Below are 17,647 nucleotides of genomic sequence, written 5' to 3' on the forward strand. Positions count from 1 at the left end.
TGGGGGCCCCTCCACTGCCCATGCCACTGGCATGGGTAGTGCAGGGGCCCCCTAACAGGGCCCCACAAAGATTTTCACTGTCTGCTGTGCAGACAGTGAAAATCGCGAAGGGTGCCACTGCACCCGTCGCACCCCTGCAGCTCCGCCGGCTCCATTCCGAGCCGGCTTCATTGTTGAAGGGGCTTTCCCGCTGGGCCGGCTGGCGGTCTTCTGGCGGTCGCCCGCCGGCCCAGCGGGAAAGCCAGAATGGCCGCCACGGTCTTTTGACCGCGGAGCGGTCTTTCGGCGGGAACCGCTTGGCGGGCGCCGACCGCCGCGGTCAGAATGACCGCCTTAATGTTACTAGCAACTACTTGTAACTTTGGTGCATCCTTAGATACTTACCTACATGACCAATTTGGTGTATATCTGCTATTCCAAGAAAATCCAAGAAAAACTCTTGAGCTGCAGCGATCCTTCGTTAAATGAAGTTCTGGATTTAGCTAAGAGCATTGAATGTCTAATTGTTTCCACACATGCATTGTCTCAAGGGTGTGCTACTTCTTGTCCTTTATCTTTGAATGTAGCTGATTAATCTGAACATGTAGTGTAGGGTAGAAAAGTTACATCAAGTCTAATGCTATGACAACTAATTATTTCTGTTATGGGTGTGGCCCCAGATCCCATTTTAGCAACTTTGGCGCTAGGAAAACGTTGCACCAAGTGTAAGAATCAGGGTCATTTTTATAGTGTCTGTAAAATGGGTAAAGAAGCAATGAATGTGCATACTACAGAACTAGTGGACAAGGAAGATTCACCTAATTTCTCAAAATTGATGCCCAATTTAGGTCTCATTGGAAGGATCAAAGACTCTGTAGGTCAGGTTTTGCTGGGTGATGTGCATACCATTGACATAATGTGTTATTCGAGGGCACCAATCACAAGTATTTCAGACACTCTTTTCAATTCACATTGGAGAGGTACAGTGGCATAAAGAACCAGATGTCAGTCCCAAGGCGTATGTTGAAAAGGACACAGATATCCTTGGCTATTTTGAGCAGCATATCATGTACATGGGTGGAAAATAATTTACTAAAGTTAATGTTGTGGTTAAGGGTACACACATTACTGGGTGGCAGGACCTGGCTAAGCTGGGACTCATTCTTGTGATAAGTGTTGACCCTCCTGTGAGAGTATCAAATGCTCCCATTTCACTTGTTCAAGCTCAGGATCAAGTATCTGAGGAAAGGATATGCAAAGCATATCCTGAGCTCTTCAACAATAATATTGGGTGCCTAAAAAATGATGGACAGTGTATCAAACTTTTAAAAAAATGCTTTACCAGTTACTCATAAGGTTCCTGTTACATTGAATTTCAGAGCAGAATTGAAGAAATTGCTAGAGCAGATGATCAGGGATGGTATCATTAAAGAAGCTGGGCCATCGGAGTGGGTGAGCCCCATAGTTATTGTTCGGAAAAAGGATGGCAATGTCAAACTCTATGCTGACCTTCGCAGCCTCAGCAAAAACATTGTCATCGAATGTCACCCTCTACCTAAGGTGCAAGAACGTTTGGCAAATATTTGGAATACAAAGTATTTTTCATTGTTGGATCTCAATTCCGACTACCATTAAATTCCTCTGGAAGAACCTTCTTAACAACGCACTACTTTTGTCACGCCATTTGGGGCCTTCAGGTTTCCAAGGTTACCATTTGTTTTGGCTTCTGCAGCCAGTGTCTTTCAGAGATTGATGGACACTGTCCTGGAGGGCATGATGGGGTGCAGGCCTTCCAGGACGATGTTCTCATTTTTGCAGGGACTTTGGCTAAGCATAACCAGATTTTAGCTGCTGTTTTTGACAGGTTCAAAGAAATTGGAATCACCCTTCTCTCTGATAAATGCAAATTGAATTTTCAGAACTTTGATTATTTGGGAGATACCATTGGTACCAAAGGCATTTCGCTAAAATATTTACTGGTCAAAGCTATTCATGAGGCACAGACTCCCAGAGATAAAGACACCCTTAGATAATTTCTTGGTCTAAGTGAATACTATTCACAATTTGTTAAAGGGTATGCATATGTAGTTCAACCTTTGAGAAATGTGTTAAAGAAAAGTACTGAATACATTTAGTCTGGCGAAGTTGGTGAGTGCTTCCAAACTGTGAAGAAGCTGATTATTTCAACTCCAGCTGTTTCACCAATCATGGCTGGCAACATATGTGTTATCACTGTGGATGCCAGTCAGGTAGGGTTAGAGGCTGTACTGTCACAAGTTAATCAAAGCACTGAACTCACTATTGTGTTTGCCTCACATTCTCTTAGTGTTTCTGAATCACATTACAGCACAACTGAACATGAGGAATTAGTATGTTCATGGGCAGTGGAGAGATTTAAAAATGTCATTTGGGGCACACTGTTTGACATGTATGCTGACCACAAGCCCTTGCTCCATCTTCTTAATGGTAATGGGTCGGGTAAAGCACCTGCGCGTCTAACCAGATTATTTTCTTGGTGGAAGGAATGTTCAAGCAGATTGTCTCTCCATGTTACCCACTTCATATGAATTGGTGACAGATGTCTGTGAAGAAGAATGTGCTGTAGCACTGGTGGACGACATTCTGCGTGACTCTGGCACACTTTCACAAAGTGTATGGGTTGATGTTGCACACAAGGATCTAATTTTGGCGAAGTATCACTTGTACTTAAAGAATGGTCGGCTAGAGAGAGAATTGTGAAATAATCTTTATGCCCATATGAGCAGGTTTCAGATGAATTGACACTTGTGGATGGGGTATTGTTACATAATGATCTATGTGCACCTCTACCGTCTTTAAGAGATTTGCTTATTGAGGAAGCAAACAAAAGACACTAAGGAATCAGCAGCACATGTAAAGCTTTGAAGCAATTCTATTGGTGACCAGGTGTGGAGTCTCGTGTAGCTAGTTTTATTGGTCCACATGTCTGGTGTCTGATAAACATTGGAGGCTCAGAGAGTCACCACTTTACAATGTTCCTCATCGTGAGGAGCCTTGGCAAAAGGTGGGTTTAGCCTTTGCAGGACAGGTTGAAGTACTTCTATCTTCAAAGAAATACATGATAGTTTTTGTGGATTATTTTTCCAAATGTTTTTTTGGGGGGGTTTAACTGCTAATCTCAACACAGATTCCATCACAAAACCTTTGGAAAATATTTGTTCCATTGGAGGAGCAGCAAAAGAAATAGGGATAGGTAGTGGCACTCACTCTGTTTCAAACAAAATGAAGGAATGTATTGGTGAACTTCAGATTACACACATTACAGTAGTACTCTACTCTCCTTCATCCAATAGTTTAGTGGAGCACATGAACAGGTTTTTGAGGGTGTGCAAACGGCTGTGGCAATCGGTTATGAGGCAAAATCATTTTTTAGAAAGAAAATTTGGTCATATTTAATAACACCTCATAGCACTACTGCGGTTTGTCCTTTTGTCTTGTTGCGCAAAATAATCCCCAGATGTGTTATCTGCCCTGACTGGATTAGAGCACTAAGAACAAATTTGATGATTTTTCTTCTGTGTCATTGTTAGAAATTGGGTCTTTGGTTGGCAGACAAGTTGTCCCCAGTCCAAGCAAAAACCCTCACTCTAGTCAGGGTAATGGAGAAACACACTTAGATAACCCCTGCTTATCCCCTTGGCAGCTTGGCACAAGCAGTCAGGCTTATCTCAGAAGCAATGTGTAAAGTAGTTATACCAACACACAGAGTAATACAGTGAAAACTCTACAAAATGGACACCACACCAGTTTAGAAAAACAGGAAATATTTATCTAAATCAAACAAGACAAAATGACAAAAATCCAACATACACAATTTAAAATATGAATTTTCAAAAGAATAAGAGTCTTACTCCATAGGAAACAATTAAAACATTGATTTTGCACAAAGTACCTGGGTAGCATCAAAAATAAAGCTGCATGGGTAAGAGTGCGTTGAAAAAGGCAGCAATGAGTCAATTCCTTCCTCTCGAGGGAGGCCGTCTGTCATTTCTTCTCTGGTCAGGTCGGCAATGTGCAGTTTTTCTCGCTCACAAGAGAGCCGCGCGTCGATCTCTGCACTGGATCTGCCCAGGGACGATGTGTGGAAAATCCTGTTGTACAGTGTTAAAAAAACACGCTGCAAGCAGCAGCCACAAGCAGGAGTTGCATGTCGTTTCTCCAGCTGCGATGCATCAATCTCCCAGCTGTGATGCGGGTGGAGTGTTGATTTTAGCCACGAAGCCGGCAGCGTGTCGTATATCAGCCGCGTTGCAGATGGTGCGTCGAAAAATTCCCCACACGGCATTCTGTGCATGGATTTTCAGCTTTTGTCTGACAATTTCATCTTTCAAGGGCCCAGGGAATGGACAGGACACCACTTGGCAGAGCAGGCAGGAGTCTCAGCAGAGAGTCCAGATGTTAGCAGAGGAATTCTTAGATGGTCCTGAGACTTCAAAACGGGAGGCAAGCTCAACTCAAGCCCTTGGAGATTCTTCAAGTAGGAATGCACAACAAAGACCAGTCTTTGTCCCCTTTCACAGGCAAAAGCAGCAACTGCAGGATAGCCCAACAAAGCACAGTCACAGGCAGCACTTCTCCTCAGCTCTTCAGCGCTTCTCCTTGGCAGAGGTTCCTCTAGGTTCCAGAAGTGATCTTATTTTCAGGGTTTTTGGGTCCAATACTTATACACCTTTCTGCCTTTGAAGTAGGCCTACTTCAAAGGAAAGTCTCTGTGGTTCACAAGATCATAGAAGCACTTGCACTTTAGCACTGGTTAGCATTGGTAAAGTGCCCAGAGAATCAAAAACAGGAAAAACAGAGTCCAGCACACAACAACAACCTGGAAAGCAGAGGCAAAACGTTATGGGAGACTAGCCAAGGATGCCAAGTCTAACAGTCATCTAAAGTAGCTGCTAAACAGATCTGCTCCAAGGAACTTTTTGGCAGAAAACACAGTCACAGTGATTGATTATGTGAGCAGATATTGGGTCTTGGGGAGAGTGCCTATAAGAGTGAAGACAGGCTAAATTCTCTTCACCTGTGCGGGTTGATAAAGTCTCCAAGGGTTCAGTTTTATTACAAAACAAGGGTTGGTGGAGCAAAAGAGATGTCACTAATATCACAGATAACCAAGCTAAGAAAATTATATCTGTGAAGGGTATTAATACTGATCATGACTATGATTTTGTGGGAGATCAGCATGCCTCAAAACCTATTCACTCTGAGCCTGTTGGTCCTGTTGCTGAGGCACAGTTTCCTGAACCTGCAAATGATTAGATTTCATCTGTGGATTAAATCATACGTTCTGACCAAGTTTTACAACAACTATCTCAAACTGTGTCATCAAGCAGGGGTGTGGAATTTAATAAAAATACATACTTGTTCATGTGACACGTTGCTTCATAAATCTACTTGTCTAGTTAAAACAAATCTACTTGTCCCTATGGAGCCATGTAGTTCGGTGACTAATTATGGCAGCAATCTCATTGGATCAGAGCTCTGATAATAGCCTCTTTGATTATGCCAGGGCGAATACTACAGTAGAGTTTAAATACTAGCAATTTCTTTATTTTGTCACCCTTTCGAAGATTTACATACTACATACTGAGGCTGAGGGTAGCAATAAGAAATAGTTACAGGGTTGGAATGCCATTTTGAGTCCATGCAAACCTTCTACATGCATGTTTTAAGGGTTTTCACCAGCTCTCTGCTAATCTTTTCCTTTACTGACAAAGGTTGGAAATTTACTCCTGACAAGGGATGAAGTAAAACGTCTTCCACGTTTAGGGAAAAAGTGGTTGGAGGGAAATCGAACTTATAAATGCTCAACAGATTTTCACATGAGCAAATCTACACATGCATATTTGCTTGTACTATAATACAGTTCACAAATATATTTTCCAAGACCTTTTTTTTATTATAGTTCTATCTCTCTCTATCAATCTTTTGGCTGGCTTCACTGTGAATGATACCAATCTGCTCTTTCACAAGGAACAACTGTGGCAATGTGTGCTTTTTGAGACCACAAAGTATCTTTGCATTTGCCAATGTTTGTTACAATGGTGAAGACCTGGCAACTCCCACAACATTATTTTTTTTACAAAAGCCATGTCAAAACAAGATATGCATTCACAAAACCAGAAGACTGACCCCTCCCCCCCTCCCCCAATGTCAGGCCTGCTGGCTTTGCCAATGTTTTTTTTGTTTTTTGTTTCTCATACTCTTGTTGAAACTGGTTACATTGATTGCACATTCTGAATATTTGGGGAAAATACTAGCATGCATCATCATTTTACTAAATGATACTTCAGAGAAATGGTAACAAAAATTTTACAGTAATTTAACAAAATATGTTTTGTTTTTCGAGTTGCATTTTTTGTGAGTACATTTTATTTTGAAAGCAAAGAACCATAAATTCTGCTTTCGGGCTTATGCAAATATTTGAATCTAACCAGAGAGCATTATACATAGCCCTTTATTGTTTTGACTTTGCAAATGTGTGTACACATTTTTTGACTGAAACCACTATCAGTAGTGCAGTCTGAGCTTACAATAGTTATTTTGAGCTCTCACCCTAATAGTAAAAGCTTTGCATTAATGAACCACAAATACAAGTTGGAAAAACATGATCAAATGGACAGAAGTATTTTCTCAACTACAAACGATTCCCTTTCTTGCTTCATAAACTGGCAGCCAAAGGGTATGTGCTGCAAGGGGTTGGGCCTACTTGTCCCAATGACAAAATAAAATGCAACTTGTTGTACTTAACCCCAAACAATATACCCTGGGCTTCGGGCTATAGGAATTCCAAACCCCTGATCTAGGCATGTGTAGTGGAAGAGCAAGGAATAAATGAAGCAAATTCCAAGGTAGAGGAAAATCCACAACGTAGTTTATTCTTTCCTAAGTTTGATCAAACTGTCCATCCTCCAGTGTTCCTCCAACTCTGCTGCCCTGCAACTGACTGCCAAACTAGCAACCGTAAGTCAGCACGCAAGAGAACAGAACTTGGAACAGCGCTCAGAAGATGCACAACTACAAATGATGCAAGACATGGAATTCATGGCACCTGCATATAAAGAAAGCACTGAAACAAGTGTGTGCACACCCTATACAACAAATACATTTACTACTTATGCAACAAATACAACTTCCAGATACAACAAAGCACCCACAACCTTTCAAAATCAAATACATGTTTTTTTGGATACTTTGCCACTCCTTGTAGTAACTCCATCATTAGAAAAAACATCTTCAGAACATGCGCTCCCAATTCTACTGTCCTCAACAGAATCTCCCTGGCTGATGTCAGGACCATAACCCACCACACCCATATGGGACTGGCCATCACCAGGAAAAACTAAGCTGTAATTGGTTATCACCAGCAACACAAGGCTATGACTGCCCCACATCACCAGTGGTGGTATACATGGATTGAAGATGCAACTCACAAGTTTGCTGTTGCTGTAATCTGTATCTACCAAAAATTAGTTTGGAACTCATTTAATAGTACAATATTCCTTCTTGCCCAAGAGCAACCATCTTCCAATTGGACAGAAGAATGTGCAACTTTAATCACGTTAAAAGGTCCCTTAAAATTGAAATCCACTTTAGACCTCCTTGGTCTCATGTCTTTCCACATGACCAAAGACCCCCACAAAGACATCCTTCATACTCACACATCTTGTCTTGTCATGGTAATCTATCACACTCTTCTGGTCTTCATAGACTTTAGTTCCTATTCTGTCCAAATCCAAAACCTCCCCAAGTTTTCCGGAGGACTTCTCATTTAACCAGGTGGGACATAATCCCGTGCGAGCCTGTCTATCCCTTGACACCAAGAATCGGGACACTCCTGTAACAGTGTATTATAGTATGCCCAAATTTCGTCCTGAACAAATTTCTCCACGTTCAACCCTCACATCAAAGCCATTTGAATACCTTCTTTAAGCAGCCAGTTAGGCCTCTCAACAGTCCCAACTGATTACCCTGAATATAATGCCAGATTAGCATGTGTAATACTTTTGTTCCTCAGAAACGATTCCATAGTGTCAGACACAAGTTGAACCCCATTATCGGTGATCAATTGTGCAGGGTGCCCCACTAAGACAAAAACTGTATCCAAGAATTGGATAACAACTTGAGTAGATGTTTCAGCCACAAGACCTTAGTATATTCAACCATGACCACCAAATATTTAGCACTGTTAGGTAATCCAGTGATTCACCCAGCCAAATCCAAAGCCAATTTGTGCCACTGCCCTTGAGACAACGGTGTGGCAACCATGGGAGTGCCCTGTGACTTCCAAAGTTTGTTAGACATAATACACTCCTGACAGTCATAGACAAACTTATCTATGTCCTTATCCACGTGTGGCCATGAAAAATAGCATCTAAATGTTGTTGTTTTTTTTTTGGTTTTTTTTTGGGACGTAGACCCTAAATGTCCTTGTGCCAATTCCATAACTTTAGGTCTCAACCCACCAGGAACCACCAATTTTCCAGCCCTCAGAAGAATGTAATTTTTAATAGAGAGCTGATCGGCAAACTGATAAAACACCTATAACTCCCCATTAATATTTGTAACAGGAGGGGAACCTTGTTGAACAAAATGTTTGACTTTCTTCAAAATATTGTCATTACTCCATGCAGCATTCTATTAGATTTGGTCACAGTACCACACTTGTTCACAAAATCAGTACTAGCAACCACACACTCACTACCAAACATTTTCTCCTTGGACCCCACTTCCTGTCCTTGACGGGAAACCTGAAAAAGCAATCTGCCCTGGTGCTCCCAGGTTTGTACATCACATCAAATTTGTACTCTTGTAATTTAGATAGGATTCTGCTGAGCCTTGAAGAAGCAGCTGAGGTGCCCTTTTTACCCAACAAATACATCAAACGCTTCTGATCAATACACAAGGTGAAAAGCATGCCCCATACAAAAGTCCTAACCTTTTCTATGGCCCACGTACACAGGCAAGTGCCTCCCTTTCAGTTGTACTATACTTCCTTTCAGTGGATGGTAGAACTCTAGAAGCAAAAGCTACTGTTAATTCGGTATCGCCCACTCTTTGACACAAAACAGCACCCAACCCTACAGAACTGGCATCTACCGTTATAATGCATTTGTGAATACTGACAGATGTTTTTAATGCAGAGACATTTGACCAAATATTTTTAATGTCAAGCAAAACATTTTGCTCAACTGTACCGCAAAAAAAGTTCTCCTTTTTGCGTAACATTCTCTTAAGGGGCTCCATAAGAGTAGCATACCCGCAAACAAACCTGGAGTAGTAATCGCTTAGCCCAAGGAAAATCTTAACTTATCCTTGTTGCTATGGGGCAGGCACTTCTCTCAGAGCTCTAACAAGATCCTTGTTAAGCTTAATCCCTTGAGCAGTAATACAATGTCTCAAATATTCAACATTGTCTGTTAAAAACATACATTTGTTCTTAAATACGACCATACCTTGCATACATAAAATGCCCAGAACTTCATCTAATAAACAGTTATGCTCAGATTTTTCACAAAAATCAGGATATTGTCCTGGAATGCTAGCACCCCAGGTACATTCTTAATAATGTGAACATGAGCTTTGGAACTACACTTGCCGCCGATGCCACACCAAAAGGCAAGAATAGATCCTTAAAAGCTCTAAAAGAAGTAATGGAAGTACAAAGAGACTGGGACTCTTTTTTTAAGCAGCATTTGCTGTTAAGCTGCTTTCAGATCACTATTACTGAAAACTTTGACCCCTTCCAAGGTAGGTAACAACTCATTAATCTTTGGAAAAGGATGAAATTCCACAATATTGTTTTTGTTCAAACAGGGTAAAACTGCACACAAACAGATCTTACTGTCTTTCTTTTTGCAATAACAATTGCCCTGACCTGCACTTATAGGTTCAATTATTTTATCCTCCCGAAGTTGATCTAAATGTTTCCTCAAATCATTTCTGACCGACAGTGGAATGTCCCTAACTTAGTGCTTAACAGGCACTGCATTTTGCCTCAATATTATTTCATGCTTGAATCCTTAGACTGTGCCAATACAATTAGAAAAAACAGTGGCATGCTTCTGTAAAATGTGCTCCACAGTCCCAAAATCACTCTCAACTGACGTAACAGGGATGGTAGTCTCAAATCTCAACACAATCTCTAGTCTTCCTTACTCCTCGCAACCCATTATATCACAGCCATTCACTACCACGTATATTTTTGCCAATATTGATCTACCAGAAAATTGCAAAGCATACGCAAAATATCCTTTAGTAATAATTTCTGACTCTCTATGCAACGGCTCTGATATCAGGAGTTTTAATCAAAGCTGTCCTCTGCTGCAACTTAACATTTTCCTCTGACAGCATGGTTAGTGGTGATCCTCAATCCACCATAATTTGTAAATTCACTCCTCCAATTCTAACAATACAGAATGGTCCCTTTTTTAGCAATTATACTAGTATCACAGCCAACAGTTTGCATATCATTGTCAGACTGATCTACTCTTCCTCTCCAGGTTAATATTGTTGTAAAACATCAGGCACACAATTGATCTTAACAGCACTGTTATTTTTGCACACTTTCATAAAATATCATTCTTTTTTTTTTTTTTTTACATTTACTGCACAAGGATTCCTTCCTTGTGCATGGCAACTTTGACTATTACCCATGTGGCTGTTTGAACTACACCTATAACATGCAATTGATTTATTGAACCTTTCACTCAACATTCTATACAGCATTCACTTTGGAATTGTCCACAAATCTAGACGCACCAGCTAGTACTTTTACCAAAAGAGCATATTGCTCAATACCCTTAGCGATTTTGACTGTTTCCTTCAGTGTGGGAATAGTATGGCAGAGTAAATGTTTTTGCATTTTTTTAGAATGGCAGTTCAACACTATTAGACCCTGCAAGTATTGGTCTTTCATATTTTCAAAACAACACGTGCTAGCCAGAAATTTGAGGGCCGCAACATATTGATCCATGTTTTCCTCCAAGGTCTGATTCCTAGCGTAAACGTTAAATAATTTTAAAACAACACTAGGTTCCTCAGCAAATTGTCACACTAGTCTTTTTTTCAGCTTCTATATACAGGTTATCCAGGAGCTTCAACTTCAGGTAGGTTGTCGAAAACGTTCTGTCCCTCAATACCTAGACAATTGTACAAAATTGCCAATTTTCTTGAAGGGCTGTAGCCCATGCCATCAACAGCCACCAAGTAATTCCTAAAAACACATACCCGGTGTTTCCATTCTAACTTGGGTTTTCTAAGAATGTCAAGAAAATGTGGAGGCTGTTGCACATTTTCACCACCACCACTTGAATGTCAATTATTTCAATTGTTCTCTTACAAACATATAACTTAAGGATAATAAGTTCCAATAACTGCAATGCAATGTTATCCAAAAGTTCCAGAAATAATGTAAATATGCCAACAGCAGAGATCAAATTCTCAGTCTAATGCTTAGAAAAGTAATAATTTTAGAAAATACTGATACAAGTACAAGCGCCCCATGCACTTGTCTCTTACTCCTCTCTGTGCCTTAGTGTCAGAACTGGTGCTTCCTGGTGCCTCTGTGTCAGAACAGCGGAAATCAAAATGGTGGCAAGCTCACTGTGCACGTCCTGATTTGCACAGACCAATAAACCAGGCAAACGCATCAGCCACTCCAGAACGCTTGCCTGAGTGACACGTCAACACAATGCTGCACTCTCATTGGTCCGGTGAAGAGTAAGCCAGTCCCAACTGGTGCCGTCGTGCACACAACACAGCACACAAGAGAAACTTTGGATCTCTTATTTGGCAAGATTGTTAGCCAAATACAGCAGCCGGAATCCATGGAAACTGCTGTTGGTGGGCTTCTGTTGCTCAGAGAAGAGCAAAAACCATCCTTTATCGTCAAATATGTAGTGCATGAGCCAGGAATAAATGAAGCAAAATTCAAGGTAAAGGAAAATCCACAGCGTAGTTTAATCTTTCTTAAGTTCGATCAAAAAGCCCATCCTCCAGCAATCCTCCAACTCTCCTGCCCTGCAAATGACTGACCAAACTGGCAACCGTAAGTTGGCGCGCAAAAGAACTGAAACTGGAACAGCACTCAGAAGATACACAAATACAAATGATGCAAGACATAGAATTCATGAGGCCTGCATATAACAATGCACTGCAACAAGTGCATGCACATCCTATACAACAAATATATCTTCCACCTAATCAGCAAATAAAACTTCCAGATACAACAGCATAAAAGAAGTGTCCACAATGGGGGCATGCCCACTAAATTCAAGGATTACTATGCATCATAAATGTTTTTACCATGGTACAGCCTTTGCTTTTGTTCTGTTTGGAAAAGGGAAAGGAGCTGTCCCTCCTATATAAGTTAAGTATCTCCTATTTATAATTTTGCTCCTATAAGGATCTTGCCGCTCCCGTGCCCTCTTCAGTAATTGCACGCACATTTAGGAGTGCTGCACTCAAGAGCGGCTTGGAGCAATAAGTATTCTGTGGAACTGGTTTAATTTTAACATTGTTTTGCCTTGTGAACAGATTGTATTGGGTTTCAAATGTAGGAGCTTTCTTGGTGTAGCCTGAGCATCAGTTCAGTCAGTTTCCTGGCGGCTTACTAATGCTCGGGTTGCGCTGGGTATGGGCTCCATTTGTTTTGGACTTAAATAAATAATTCAACCTACGGGTGTTTACCCTCAGTATGTGCATGCAACACAGGATCAAATGAAGCAAAGGAAGGGGACAGTGGAATCCATAAAAAACATAAAGGTGTCAATGTCCCCTAAGGGCGAACAAAACAGGTGAGCAACTCACTGAAGCGATAACGCCAAAGAAAGACAGCTGCCTGATCAAGGGGCAGGTGCAGAAATTACCTGAAAAAGGGCAAACATAGGAAGAAGAATTTCCTCACACAAGCTTGGACAATCTTTTCAGTCAACTATTCCGATCAAAAATACAGCCTGGGTTAAAATGCCTAGAAAAGAACAGAGGACTGAATACATTTCATACTGGTGATATGAACGCGTGGAGCAGGTGCCTCTGCCCTCCTACGCTACCAGCAACTCACAACTCCCCGTTACTGACAAAGCTAAAAAACACCAGGACAGATAGCAGCAACATCAAAGGGGGACTACCAAGCCAAAGGACAGACATGGCCCCACCACTTCACTGACAACTGCGACTTGATTTCAGATACAAAGCCTAGACATGTCTGTGATAGTGAAGCGACTATGAAAGAAAGGCCTACTGTGCTTAGGAACAAAGAGCTCTGCATCAAAATAACACCAGCAATACAAGAGCCTCTGAGACCCCTCACGGGCCTAGGAACAGCACTGTCCACCGCTACTATGATGGAGAGGTCAGAGACTATAAGGCCAGTAGGAACTAAGACACAAGTAAGTCTTGACATCAACACTGGGTGAAGCACACCAAAGCCCTAGTGATGGCATGCCTTAGGCACTGCTATAATGTCTCGATTGGGCTACCCACAAAGCTATAGCCAGACTGCAGAGAATGCCGAACCAGGCAACTGGAAAGGGCCTGAATGTCTGAAACCAAGATCAGGTATAACCTTCCCTGAAATCACTCCACTGGCTCAAGGTGGAGTTAAGAATTAGCCTCAAGAATCTATTATCCTTACACAAGGCCTACTGGTACTATGGTCTGGACTGTACTCCGAATCTGGCACTCCACGACACTCCCACATCAGAGGCCTTGGGCAACCCACCTGTAATCTGATACAGTAAAACTTGTTCTAACAAGAACAAGATGGAGAACAATCATTAGAAGTCCGTGAACCCAGATTCAGGAATATCCTGCACGATAACCAATGGGCAGTACGTAAAAACCTGCACTTCATGAAACACTCAAAACTGACATTTTTGGGCTGGGTTTCAATTGCCAGCCTGCCTGGAAGAGATAAGTCACTAAAGAATACTGGATGGTGAATCACACATCGCATATATTTGGGCTGCAACTATCCTGGTCGTCTCATGACATTCTGATGTACACCTAGCATTCAAAGTGATCACAGGATAACTCATAAATAAATCACAGGAGAATTCATAAATATATAAAGTGGTAAACTGTCATGAAACCAAAATATGTGAACACAAGTAAATAAACGGATCATAGTTCAAATAAAATATATTTTAATAACAATGGCTGTCTGTCTCTACTGATGGTTTTACAGGGCTGTGCTGATATAAACTGAAAACTCTTCCTATGCTTTTCTCTTTTGTTATATTTTTTTATCCTAAATTAGAATTAATTCTTGACATTTCTCTTTCTTTGTTATTTTTTAAAAACTAAAATCACTTTGTAACCTACACCTCCATGCCGCTGTGCGCGTTATACTTCATGTGTGTGAAACATGCCTAAAACAATGCTCCCTACTGGGTGTAGGAGAAAGTATTTACATATCAAAGACTGCTTGAGTTTGGAAACTTCATGTTCACAGCACAGGGCAACTAACATATGAAATATACAACTGATTAAATTCAATGACGTTGGCTTGCAGAGTTTATAAATGAGTTCATACACATCACTTATCTCATATTAGTGTATATGTGCAAACACACACAATGGTAATAACTGTAGCATATACATTTTTCATAATCGTTTCTTGAGAGTGCAATAAGGAACATACCAAACTGATTCTTCCCAACTTTTCAAATGTGAATAATGGGACTATAATTGGGTTAAATCAGTTTGCCTTGTTCATTATTTGCAAAACTTCTGTCGGATGGCCAGTGTGCTGAGACATGAGAATAGGGGAGAAGAAATATGCGTGTCATCATGTCTGTGGATTCAGTTTACAGCCTTGCTCTAACTTTCACAGTAGAATGCAAAATAGGAGTTCGGGTTACCTTTTATTTGTTATTCTTCATTGTGTAGTCTCCATCTACTTATTTTGTCAGGAACTACAGATTATTCTGAAATAATTGCTTCTAGTGGTCTACGGTAATGCAAACACCTACCAACCCTCTAAGAGTATTGTTTGCTACCTTCCACAGAAAGGTGACCTAAAACTGACCACAATATTCCAAAGTCACTCTTACCGTAAGTCTTAACACCACCTCATTTAGAGGGCAGTGGAGGGACAGAAAAATAATTAAGGTATAAGATCAGCACACAATGTCATTGTAATTTATTATGTGTGGCAGTGACGGAATCTTTCTTCTGACTCATTCTGTTATGAATTAGCACCAGAAAAAAACGTGTAGCTAAAGTAAGCATACAACAGTGGTGCCTTTCTTATAGAAAGTTATTCCATGTGTTTCTGTTGTAAACGTAATGCCGTTGTAATGCTGTGCAGTGGTGTAATTACCGCTGCTGGACAGTACCGATGTTTTTAAAGCTTACTTTAAAAGCATCAATGACGTGCTTTGATGGAAATTGAGGAATAGTAATCAGAATTTCTATTTTACAAAAGGCCCAAATATCAACACGCGGAAAAAAATCAATTAAGCTGTTTGTTACCACTTGCTCCAGGGTCAAAATGACACTCGACACTTCAGAAACAGCGTAAGAGAACTTAACATTTTGTTCAAGCACTCTATAAACCACTTCTGTTCCCAGAGATTATTTTGTTTTAGATTGGCATGCCTGTGGAGGGTGCTACCTTTTTAAAGTAGACTCCATATTTATTCTTTGAATTCAGGTTTGAAGGTAGCAGCATTAGTATTTCTACATCGTTCACTGCTGGGATGCTTTACGTTTGGGCTTGGATATATTTCCTGACAGGGAACAGTGACTAGCTTTCATAAAATGCTGTGAAAAGGGACTTTCAGCACTTTGGACCGTAAAAATGTTTGCACTGGACAAAAGAGTCATTCTGTTTACTAAGTTCTAAAATACATTCAGCTATGCAGCATCAACATGTTTATAATTATTTGTCAGCTTTGTTCCCAGAATTTATATACACAAGACATAAATTACCATAGAGACTAACGATGCATAAATGAGAATTAATGAGTCATTTCGTCTATACAAAGTACACAGTAAACGCCTTCTATATAGTGGCTATGTGACAGCATCCAGATCCTTCTTTATAAATGTGTCAAGAGCGCCAGAGTTTCCACCATGCTGCTACAGTAATTTGTCAAGTGGTTTAGCCGATATAAGGTTTAGGAACTCGTGATTTTAGACCTCGCCTCCCTTTGAAAATAATGACTCAGGTTTTCAGATCACTCTATTTCGAAATAATCTCTTCACGAAAGAGAACCTGTCCTTCCTCTTTTTTATACTCTATAGAACAGCATTAAGATAGGAATGTCTATGTAAAGGTATTGTCACTTTAAAAGATTGTATTTTGTAATCTGACCAAATGAACCCCGATTTATATGCTATAGGTAATGAATGGCGTGCTTAATACAAACATCACCACTGGCCACTTCTGCTTTGCAGCATGCGTATTTGATTTTACTGTATGGGTTTTATGGCTACCTATGTGCAATATGGGGCAGCAACGGTATTCTTGTCAGGTTATGTGAACCTTTCGCCTCTCTCTCTTCTATCACTGAAGCTCCTCACATCCACCTCCCAAGTACTGAGCCAGCAGCCCTGGATCCACAAGCACGCATGCGCAATGGGCTGTGACTCCGGCGCAGCCTCGCCACCCGCTATCCATTACTCAGCTCGTTTCTGAGCGTCTGATTCAGTGTTCCCACCGCAAGTATTGCATCCTCACTTACCTGCGAGAGCTTATCTATAACCCCGTGAAAATCTAGAAAATGGCTTGCTGACTGCACGCTCACTCCTCGCCACCTCCTGCTCCACTGAGTGTTGAGGGTGCAGGTGGCACGATGACATCACTAGCAGCAGCCGGGACAAACGCAAAGACTTCAGCTGCGCACCAGCGCGAGACACAGGAAGGCTCGCGCGCTCCCGGCTATGTTCACTTCTGCGTGCGCCTGCGCGCCCGAGAATGGAAGAGACGAGGAAGGGTGGGGTAGGCGTAAGGGTGGAAAGCCCCTGCTTAGCTCCCTTTCCACAGTGCTGAAAGATGTAGTTGCTTTATTGTGACAGCTGCTTACAGGGCATGTTGCAGGGCGCAGCGCTTAAAACAAAACCTGTCCAGTTCAGTCATCCTTCAAACATGGGTCCACCTCCGAGTCTTTTAAATTGGTTGCTGGGTACATTCCTAATGTTTTCATCCCTGTGCTTTCTTATTCAATTATCGATATGAGATTTTATTTGCGGATGTAATGTCATGCTCTAGATGCGTTTTTCTCTCTTTTCGATTTTAATTTATGGGGTATTTTTTGGTTAGGGTGGGCGTTTTTTTTTAATTTTAATGATTTTAATCACGCATTTTTTACTGCAAATCCATCCCTGAGACAAAAAATAAATGAAACTGTATCAGTGTTAGGGTCTCCATAGCAGTCCCACTCTTCCATTTCGACCATCTATTAAAAGTAGGAGCTGGTCGTAGATTGGTCTAACTTAAGAAATGCTGAAATACGGGTGTGATGTATTGTTGAAGTTAAACATGTTGGGGAAGAATATTTTCTTAGTACTTTATGTATTTGACTTTTTATATATCGCTGACCACATCACATGACATCAAAGCCCTTTATAACTGGAAGATTTGTAACAAAAATATGTAGTTTCATATTTATATAGTCAGATTGGA

General features: G+C 41.0%; 1 protein-coding gene across 2 annotated transcripts in view; it reads right to left on the reverse strand.

Moving 5' to 3' along the window:
* The window catches only part of RAB9B (RAB9B, member RAS oncogene family), a 55,937-nt gene extending 39,099 nt beyond the window's left edge, over positions 1–16,838 (reverse strand). Inside the window, exon 1 of one of the 2 annotated variants that reach the window (XM_069213538.1) lies at positions 16,707–16,838. The gene's annotated coding sequence lies outside the window, so the exon portion shown is untranslated. The remainder of the gene's footprint in view (positions 1–16,706) is intronic. The other variant, XM_069213547.1, reaches the window with a different exon arrangement.
* Positions 16,839–17,647: the final 809 nt, after the last annotated feature.

This window comes from Pleurodeles waltl, chromosome 2_1 (assembly GCF_031143425.1).
Source record: "Pleurodeles waltl isolate 20211129_DDA chromosome 2_1, aPleWal1.hap1.20221129, whole genome shotgun sequence".
NCBI lineage: Eukaryota > Metazoa > Chordata > Amphibia > Caudata > Salamandridae > Pleurodeles > Pleurodeles waltl.